The 9238-nt window shown below is 41.0% G+C and overlaps 1 long non-coding RNA gene across 1 annotated transcript; it reads right to left on the bottom strand.

Annotated features, from left to right (window-relative positions):
- Nucleotides 1-3140: 3140 nt before the first annotated feature.
- On the bottom strand, nucleotides 3141-4724 carry LOC119281158. The gene is made up of 3 exons (XR_005138298.1): nucleotides 4268-4724; nucleotides 3975-4126; nucleotides 3141-3265 (listed from the first exon to the last, which is right to left on the bottom strand). It is a non-coding gene; the product is annotated as an uncharacterized LOC119281158 (long non-coding RNA).
- Between the last annotated feature and the right edge of the window lie 4514 nt (nucleotides 4725-9238).

The raw sequence follows: 9238 nt of genomic DNA, 5'->3' as shown, positions 1-9238 counted from the left end.
AAACTTTATCGAAATGGGGCAAATAATATACCGCTGAAAAGCTACAGAAAATTCGAAAGTTTTTCATGTTGATGGTTTTCTGTGATTCCTTGCCGTTTTCAAGTAATTACAAAAATGGCGAGATTGTTCGTTCTGCCTTTATCGTGAAACAGATTCTTCGAAAATGCACCGCGTGAAGAACCTGAACTTCTCGGCATGTCTACTTGAACTTCACTCTGTTTTTCACGTGTTTTTTTTGCCCGTAGCTCTCCATACACTGCTCGTAGCTCTCCATCCACTCACCGGAATTGGGCAAGTGATATACCGATGGAAAGCTGCTGTAAACACGCAACTTTCCCGTGTTGATCGTTTTTTCATACTCGTGACAATTTTAAAAGTTTTTCATCTCAAATTCATTCACTATAGTAGTCGAACTTCGTGCTGTTTTCACGTTGAACTTTTGTGACGTATTTTCGTTTTTAATTTTCCCATCCATTTCGTCAGTGTTACACAAATGATATTCTCTTTGTACAAACCTCTCTCACAAATGATATTCTTGTTGTTTTGAAGTAAATTAGAGAAATGACGAGATCATGATTTATGCCTTCATTGGGAATGGAAACGCACTGCGTGAAGTAGTTGAACTTCTCAGGCATGTTTGTTTGACCCTCACTCTGTTTTTTGACATGTTGTTTTTTGCACTGCGTGAAGTAGTTGAACTTCTCGGGCATGTCTATTTGAACTTCACGCTGTTTCACTTTATTGTATTTTTCTTATATGAAATACACATCATGTAGTACATGAACTTCCGGTTGTTATCACTTTGAACTTCTCTCTAGTTTGAGAGAATTATTTTAAAACACAAAAAACAACATATTTTTTATGTATTTTAGACATCTAAATACACGGTGAACCTCTCTCGCAAGAATTTTGAACTTTTCCTCGCCAAGCACTTGAACTTCTAGCAACCATTTTTTCGTTTATGAGTTGTTTTTAAAAGTGCAAATAATGGCATTGTGTTTTTTATTTTTTGAACATGTAAATCCTAGGTTTTAATAAACTCCGAACTTCTCTATTATTTAAATTTGAACTTCACCATTTTATATTTTGAGTAAATAATTTTATTTGATTTTTATATGGGAAAATTCGAACTTGGAAATACAAGGTGAACCTCTCTCGCAAGAATTTTTGAACTTACCCGGACAGAGCACTTGAACTTCTTTGAACAAACCTTTTAACCTTTTATTTTTCTATATTTTTTATTCTCACCTGAAATGCATTCATTGCAGTACTTGAACTTCTCGTTGTTTTCACGATGAACTTATGTCGCATTTTCATGTGTACGTCGAATTACACGCAATTGAATGTCGGACGTCATTTTTGTTATTTTAAAACATGTAATTGGAGGTCGGACGTCCCACGATATAAATTTTGAACCATGCACGGAGGTGGACGTGAACTTCTTGCAACAAATCTGAGTTTTTTATATACTTCGAACTTCTCTATTATTTTAATTTCAACTTCTTAGTCATATTCTTAGAAACGAAATATGTTTTCGAATAAGCACCAAACTTTTTTTAAGTTGAACCTCATACTTTCATATTTCCTAGAAATGGAAAGAATTTGAGTTTTCCGTAAACATCAAACTACTCCTTTTATTTTAATTTGAACTTCTTTAATTTTATTCTTTAGTAATGAAATAAAACATGTGCTTTTTATAAATATCGAACTTCTTTATTTTTACAATTTGGACTTCTTGGTTTATTTGAAATACTTTCTTTTTCCATTTTTTTTGAAACCATAAAACAATGTTCTTTTTATTAAAAAAACATCAAAGTCATGTTTTATGTTAATTTGAACTTCTTGTTTTTCTTTAGATACAAAACTTTCCTATTTTTATAAACTTCAACCTGCTATGTATCTTAAATTTGAACTTCTTGGTTTAGTTTCATAGATGAAAAAAAATTGTCTACTGTTTTGTCTTTTAACTTATAGGCTTTTTGGGGTTGTGTGAACTTCTAGAGTTTATTTTTGTGCAAAGTTACACACACACACATAATATAACACACACCCACGCACTGATACTCACATGTTGTAATTTTGTTTTGAAGTGAATTTTCTAGACTTAATTTTTTTTGTGCTCTTTTAAATTTATTTGTCACTTCAAGTTCTAAAAAATCGCAAATCTCCCATGTTTTTCCTTGCATGTTTAAATAGGTTGAACTTGTTGACATACACATAATACACTTGTTCTTCTCGAACACAACAGTTTGACTGGCACAAATAAAAATTTAAACCATTGTCGGCGACCACAACAAAACATTGAACTTTTTCATCTTTTATATTAGAACCTCTAGGCTTTTTCTAGAAATGGGAGTGAGCGACCACAACAAAATAAACTTTATCTCTGTACTGCTGCCTCATGAATGATTTTTTTATTCCATATGCATCTTCTAGGCAGGATGCATTCTCCCTCAAAAACAATGTCTTTTGAACTTTCTGGGTGGAACTCGTTGAACTTATAGATTATTAAAAAAGCATGCCCTTTTTAGTTCTCAATCAATATGGTTTTTAGGAAAGGTACTTCGCATACGAATACAAATTTATCCACACTGCAACAGAATGTTCTTAGTCCAAGAACAAAACATTACTTCACATAGGAACACAAATTTATTCACACAGGGAACAAATGTCGTTACACTTTCTCCTTTTGCCAGGAAATAGATGAACTACGAAGAAGCCTATCTCTCTCACTTGAGTAAATGGTTCGTACAAAATGTTCTAATGTGATCTATCTAAACAAAAACAGTAGGAACAAATTTCACACTGCGCCATGTACACTTTTGAAGATGAGTTGCATTAGCATTAATCAAGTTGGCCTGTTGAAAATCAGACACAATGGACCGCAGGCATGTTAATTACTGCTGAAAATTGTCAGCCATACAAATTACTACAGGAACTAGTCAAGAATAGTCGACCGTGTGCAGCCATACTAATTTATTTTGTGGAATAAACACAAGCAGCTTAGAGGCATACTTTTTGTTCTTACTGATGACCTACAGATCATGTAGGGAAAGATCTAGGGGAAGGACTAATCAATATTGAGCTTGAGCGGCCATCTCAATAGTAAATCCAAAAGTGGCAGCAGCATATATCTCACTACACTACACCTCAAGGGAGATCAAATCCCGATGTTGAATAGCATCCCAGCAACAGCAAGATCACTCACCCGTTCAAAGACCGACTATCTTTCCTCGTGAATGGCGACAAGCACCGGGATCAACACCTACAGGAAAGAGGTAGATGTTTAGAGGCATAACAACAAGTTCAGCTTCATACCTCAACCCATTGACCGCTATTTGAAATCAAGACAACTTTGTTTATGACTTCAAAGATATCTTCAAGCAATACCCTTGAAATGGAAGTGAACCAAGTAGTAGTAATGCTCTAACACCCCACCAATGTCAAACAATTCCTAACCTATTTAGTACTGACCCAAAACCTATTTTGTATTTTTTTTCTCTATTCATTATTTATCAGTAAGATGAATTCTTCCCAAAATCCAATGATTGAACTCTCTGGACTATAATCTTTGAACTTCCAGATTACATTAAAAATACATACTTCTTTAGGTGCATGTAAACGAAGAAGTTCGCACTTACTGTTTGCTGGTATTGCATAAAATTCTGTTGTTTTAGAGTGTTTACTTATAAGACGTGGACCATCAGACAAAATATTCCAATTGTAGTGGCGGCTTGAAATACCACAAGAAACAAACAGGGGGTGAATATACATGAGATAACTTTTTTAACATGTTCAGTACATGGAGATCCTAGTGTACATAAGTCGTTTCAGTCAGATAGCAACTCGCGACATGTGGTCACATACACAGGCTGAATGCATGCCACCTTGGTAGCCACATACACAGGCTAGCTGAAGCTCAAGTAGCTAACAAATTTTTGAACAAAAAAAGTTAAAGAGGGGATCGCTCTCACAATAAGTCTCCCTTTACATGGTTCAACAGAAGTTGAACTTGATGGTGGGCAGCAGGATCCGGGATGTTGTCTTCACGAACGGTCGGCAGCTCCATCGTTGAACGGCCCAGGGCTGCATACTTGAATGGCTCAGGGCTGCTTACTCTGGGGCGCTGCTGCAGATCGGATCAGGGTGAGGGTGCTCGCTTTGCAGGACAAAACACACACGCAAGAACCATTGGATATAAGTGCGCGACGGATTTAGGAGCTACAGGATCAATAGAAATTGAAAAGTAGAGTGTATACAAGTCGACCTTCACTCCAATGCTCAGCAGGTGCCGAGCATGACGGAGGATGCCGGCGACGCGCGACCATAGCGCGTGGCCAGCTGCAGGTTGTGGCCTCCTCCATCTGAAGTTTGACGCCTCCTCGATCTGCAGGATAGCACCCCATCCGCACGCGGGCTGGTGGTCGCCAAAGAGTGGAGGGTGGTGAAGATCCTCGCCGGATCCAGTGACGCCGAGGTGTTCCGGCAGGTGGTGTGGCGCGTCATCGGTTGGGCTCGGGGCTGCGGTGGCTTCATCGGCGGGGGTGTGGCTACGGCGGCACCGTCGTCAGGGGTGTGGCTGCGGCTACATGGCGGTGGCGGCATCACCGGCTGGGGTCTGGGCGGCCGGATGGGTGCTCCCACGGCATCGATGGGGAGGAAGGAGGAGATCGGTCAAAAGGAAGGGCGGGCATGGCGGTGCCCGGCTTGCCGGTGGGGCAGGAGCGGGAGGGGCATGGGCGGTGACCCGCCAGAAGGAGGCGCGGGCGGTGACGCCGGGTGGAGGCGGGATAAGGGGGAGGTGGCCGTCGCTAGGACTGGGGAATCGGGAGGTTGGGGATCGGATGAGGTGGGGGACGAGGATGCATGGAGTGGGCTTTTTTCTTCTTCTTCGTGGGTTTCAGGAGTTCGTGAACGTGTCTTCGGGCCGTATATAGGCCGACCGTGATCCGAATAACTATTCTGATTCTGGGATCAGAATAGTGCTACTCTCTCTCTCTCTCTCTCTCTCTCTATATATATATATATATGTTATTCTACTGTAGACAGAGCAATTCACATGACTTATTAGCGGCAATCGTCTATGTTATTTTTGGTCTTCGCACACATTTCTGATTACGGACCTGTTTGCCGCGTATCACACACACCTTGATCTGGCTGACCGTGTCTTTTGTGTTGCCTAATCACAAACGGTTCATCCGAGTGAACTTTATGCTCTATATCGCACACGCCTTCATCAGGTTGCCCGTTTCTTTTGTTCCGCCTCATCGCAAACAGTTCATTGAGCTGAACCGTATGCCCTGCATTGCACACGCAACTAAAATCTGAACCATGTTTGATAACTCCACCATCGCAAACATTTTGCACCTTTTTGACGGTTCTTTTACACCACCGTTTGCGATTATGGCATTGCACATAGTTTCGTCGAAGGGTCTCTGATCGTAGTGTCGCGTTTGGACCATCCTATAGTACTGAGGGTTCGTAAAAGTTTTTGTTTAGCACTTTCAGTTTGTCAACTGAATTGCTTGAGGACAAGCAATGGGTTAAGCTTGGGGAGTTGATACGTCTCTGTCGTATCTACTTTTCCAAACTCTTTTGTCCTTGTTTTGGACTCTAATTTGCATGATTTGAATGGAACCTGGACCGATGCTGTTTTCAGCAGAATTGCCATGGTGTTATTTTTGTGCAGAAATAAAAGTTCTCGGTATGACCTGAAAATTCACGGAGATGACTTTTGGAATTAATAAAAAATATTGGCGAAATAATCAATTGAAGGGGGGCCACACCCTAGCCATAAGGGTGGGGGCGCGCCCACCCCCCTAGGGCGCACCCTCCATCCTTGTGGGCCCCCTGGACCTCTACCGACCTCAACTCCAACTCCATATATTCACCTTCGAGGAGAAAAAATCAGGGAGAATGATTCATCATGTTTTACGATACGGAGCCATTGCCAAGCCCTGTTCTTCCTCGGGAGGGCAGATCTGGAGTCCGTTCTAGGCTCCAGAGAGGGGAAATTGTCACCATCATCATCAACAACCATCTTGCATCACCAATTTCATGATGCTCACAGCCGTGCATGAGTAATTCCATCATAGGCTTGCTGGACCGTGATGGGTTGGATGAGACACTAGTACAACGAGGTGCTATACAAAAGTTTTTAACCCCTTTCCGCAACGGCATTTGGAATCGTCCCCTAGTGAGTGGCGGCGCTAGGGGGGGTCCTTCCCACACAACCCAGAAACCGTCGGGGATATGCCATCCTGGCACACATGCTCGGCAAAATGAGTTCGTGTACGACCGACGAGCACTCAAATACGGAAATACGTAAAAGTCCCCGCTAAATGTTTCCGTTTGTATGTACATCCCACACAGTCGCTCCAAGGAAAACATTTCCGTTCATAGGTACATCACACACAATTTTCCCCGTTAAATCATTTGTGATCGCGTTGCCATTGCATACGATATTAACAATTTTATTGCTTGCGTTGTTGCATGCATCACACACGGTGCGTAGAAGAAACTGTGTGGCAAAGGTTGTCCATCATACACAGTTTTTATGCGGTAAACATTTGCGCAAGGTGGCCTAACGCATACAATTTTCAAGAGAAGGTCATGTGTGATTGTTCATTAATCTAACACGGTTTATTCCTAGAAACTGTGTGCGTTATTGAATGCATCACACACGGTGTTTTCTCAATAACAATTTGCAATAGAAGATCCCAATTAGCAGGCTAATTACCTGACTATTAATAATCCATTTATTAATCTAATTGACACTTAATATTAAGCACACAATATATTTCATTTTTATAATTGAGATACATCAGAGTATAACATCGTATAGCTTTAGAACTCAGCTACCCCATTACACAACTACACCAGCACCAGGTTTCACATGCAACATCTATTTTCGAAATTAGCATCATAGACGGTACATAGACAGATGTATCTCATCTGGAAAACTGCTGAAGTAGAAGGCGAATATTGAGCCTTCATTGATGTTGAAGGTCTTTGTAACTTTAGTCCAGTGCATGTGGATGATTGACCGTCCATCCTTCATCTCTTCGGGAAGACTTCAATACTGAACCGTGGGTGTTGTATGAATACCTTCCTCACCTCCTGACCATATAGGTGGTTTGAGAGGTAATCATTAGTGAACTGCTTTGGAAAAGGCCTGAAAACAAGGATGTGCATAAATATCTTCTCTATATTGGAAATAGGGCAAAGGAATAAAAAAGGCAAGGTATAATAGTTAGTACCATCCTATAGTGAACTGATGTCTTCTTCATTGTGCAGACAAAGATCTTGTTTTTTTATCGCCAACTTCTTTATCCTAACAATCTTTCTGAGTTTCTTGACTTGACTGATATTCATGGACAACTCATTCCCCATATGCAAAAAGGGTCGAAAAGTGGGTCAAAACCTCTGACAGCAGGACCTACAGGTGCAAGACCAAATTGTTAAAAACCTAAATATTAGAATAGTTCCTGCAATTGCACAATAATGTGCTATTAGACAACGGACCATGCACGTGCTAACCTCGATTCTAAACCTCAGTGCTTCCCATTGTTTCCCTGCAACACATATAAGGTAGTTAGTCATCAGGTTGAGTAAGGGTTCGCATGATATCAGTAAAATATGTTGATGAAAAATAAGCACATTGTAGATTCATCCGATTAATTCAAGCCACATGGAAAACCCATATATCCAAACCAAGCATGATTAGGAACTAGGAAATATAGCACTTGTATATGTTTCTCATGTATTAAGTGCAGCCAAATTCGATTTATTCCTCACATGGTATACAATAACAGAATGCAGCCACAACAATTGGACATCGCATTGCAGAATTTAACCAAGCAGTTAATTAAACACCACAACAAATGAACCAAACATTAACTGAGAACCACATTGCACAATATAACATACTTCTAATAGAAGATCCGATAGTTAACCAAGCCAAGCATGCTTAACAAGTAGGAAATATAGCAATTGTATTTGTTTCTCAAGTATTTAGTACAACCAAATTCAATTTATTGCACACATGGTATACAATAACAGAATGCACCCGAACAGTTGAACATCGCATTGCGGAATTGAACCAAACAAAACAGTTAACTAAACACCACAACAAATGAACCAAACGTTAACTGAGTACCACATTGCACAATATAACATTCTCCTAATAGAATATCAGATAGTTAACCAAACCAAGCACGCTTAACAACTTGGAAATATAGCAATTGTATTTGTTTCTCATGTATTTAGTAGAGCCAAATTCAATTTATTCCTCACATGGTATACAATAACAGAATGCACCCGCAACAATTAAACATCGCATTGCAGAATTGAACCAAACAGAACAGTTAACTAAACACCACAACAAATGAACCAAATGTTAACTGAGCACCACATTGCACAATATAACATACTCCTAATAGAAGATCAGACAGTTAACCAAACCAAGCATGCTTAACAACTTGGAAATATAGCAATTGTATTTGTTTCTCATGTATTTAGTATAGCCAAATTCGATTTATTTCTCACATGGTATAGAATAACAGAATGCACCCACAACAACTGAACATCGCATTGTAGAATTGAACCAAACAACCAACCGCGCCGCGTCGTCGACGCGCGAGGCATCGACGGTGGCCTCGATGGCGAGGTGCTCCTCCAAGATCTGGGGGTCGACACGAATGGAAGTCATAGCGACCTCGTCCGTGCGTGCGGCCGCGATTTGCTTCTCCGCTGCCAAATGGTCCTTGAGATCCTGGCTATACTGCGCGCACCATGGCTTAGGGCAGCGTTTATTTGGTGGAGGGGTTGGTGATTTGGGTGGAAGGTGTCGTGCTGACGGTCGGGGCATGTGGGATGTGGAAGGAGGAGGAGGATGGGGGTCAGGTGTGGATTACCTGCCTCGATAGGGGAGGCCGAGCAGCGTGGAGGAGGGTCGCTGGCGAGGAGGCGGCGCTGCAAGCAAGTAGTGAAGGTTTCAACTTGGGAAGGAATGCGGAAACAGGGGAAATGTGGATTTTGGTAAGGGGGAGGAGGCGGGGAGGTAGATATTTCCACGGAAGCCGAAAATTTGGAACCGCTTGAGCGAAAAAACTGGCGCGCAAAGTGTCATCAGACACGGTCCCTTATTTAGAACTGTGTACGATATGTGAACATCACAAATGATTCATAGCTTAACCTGTGTGTGATGAGTTTGAACATCAAAAATTTTGGTTCGAAT

This window comes from Triticum dicoccoides, chromosome 1A, assembly GCF_002162155.2.
Source record: "Triticum dicoccoides isolate Atlit2015 ecotype Zavitan chromosome 1A, WEW_v2.0, whole genome shotgun sequence".
NCBI lineage: Eukaryota > Viridiplantae > Streptophyta > Magnoliopsida > Poales > Poaceae > Triticum > Triticum dicoccoides.
This window is presented reverse-complemented; position numbering and strand designations above follow the sequence as displayed.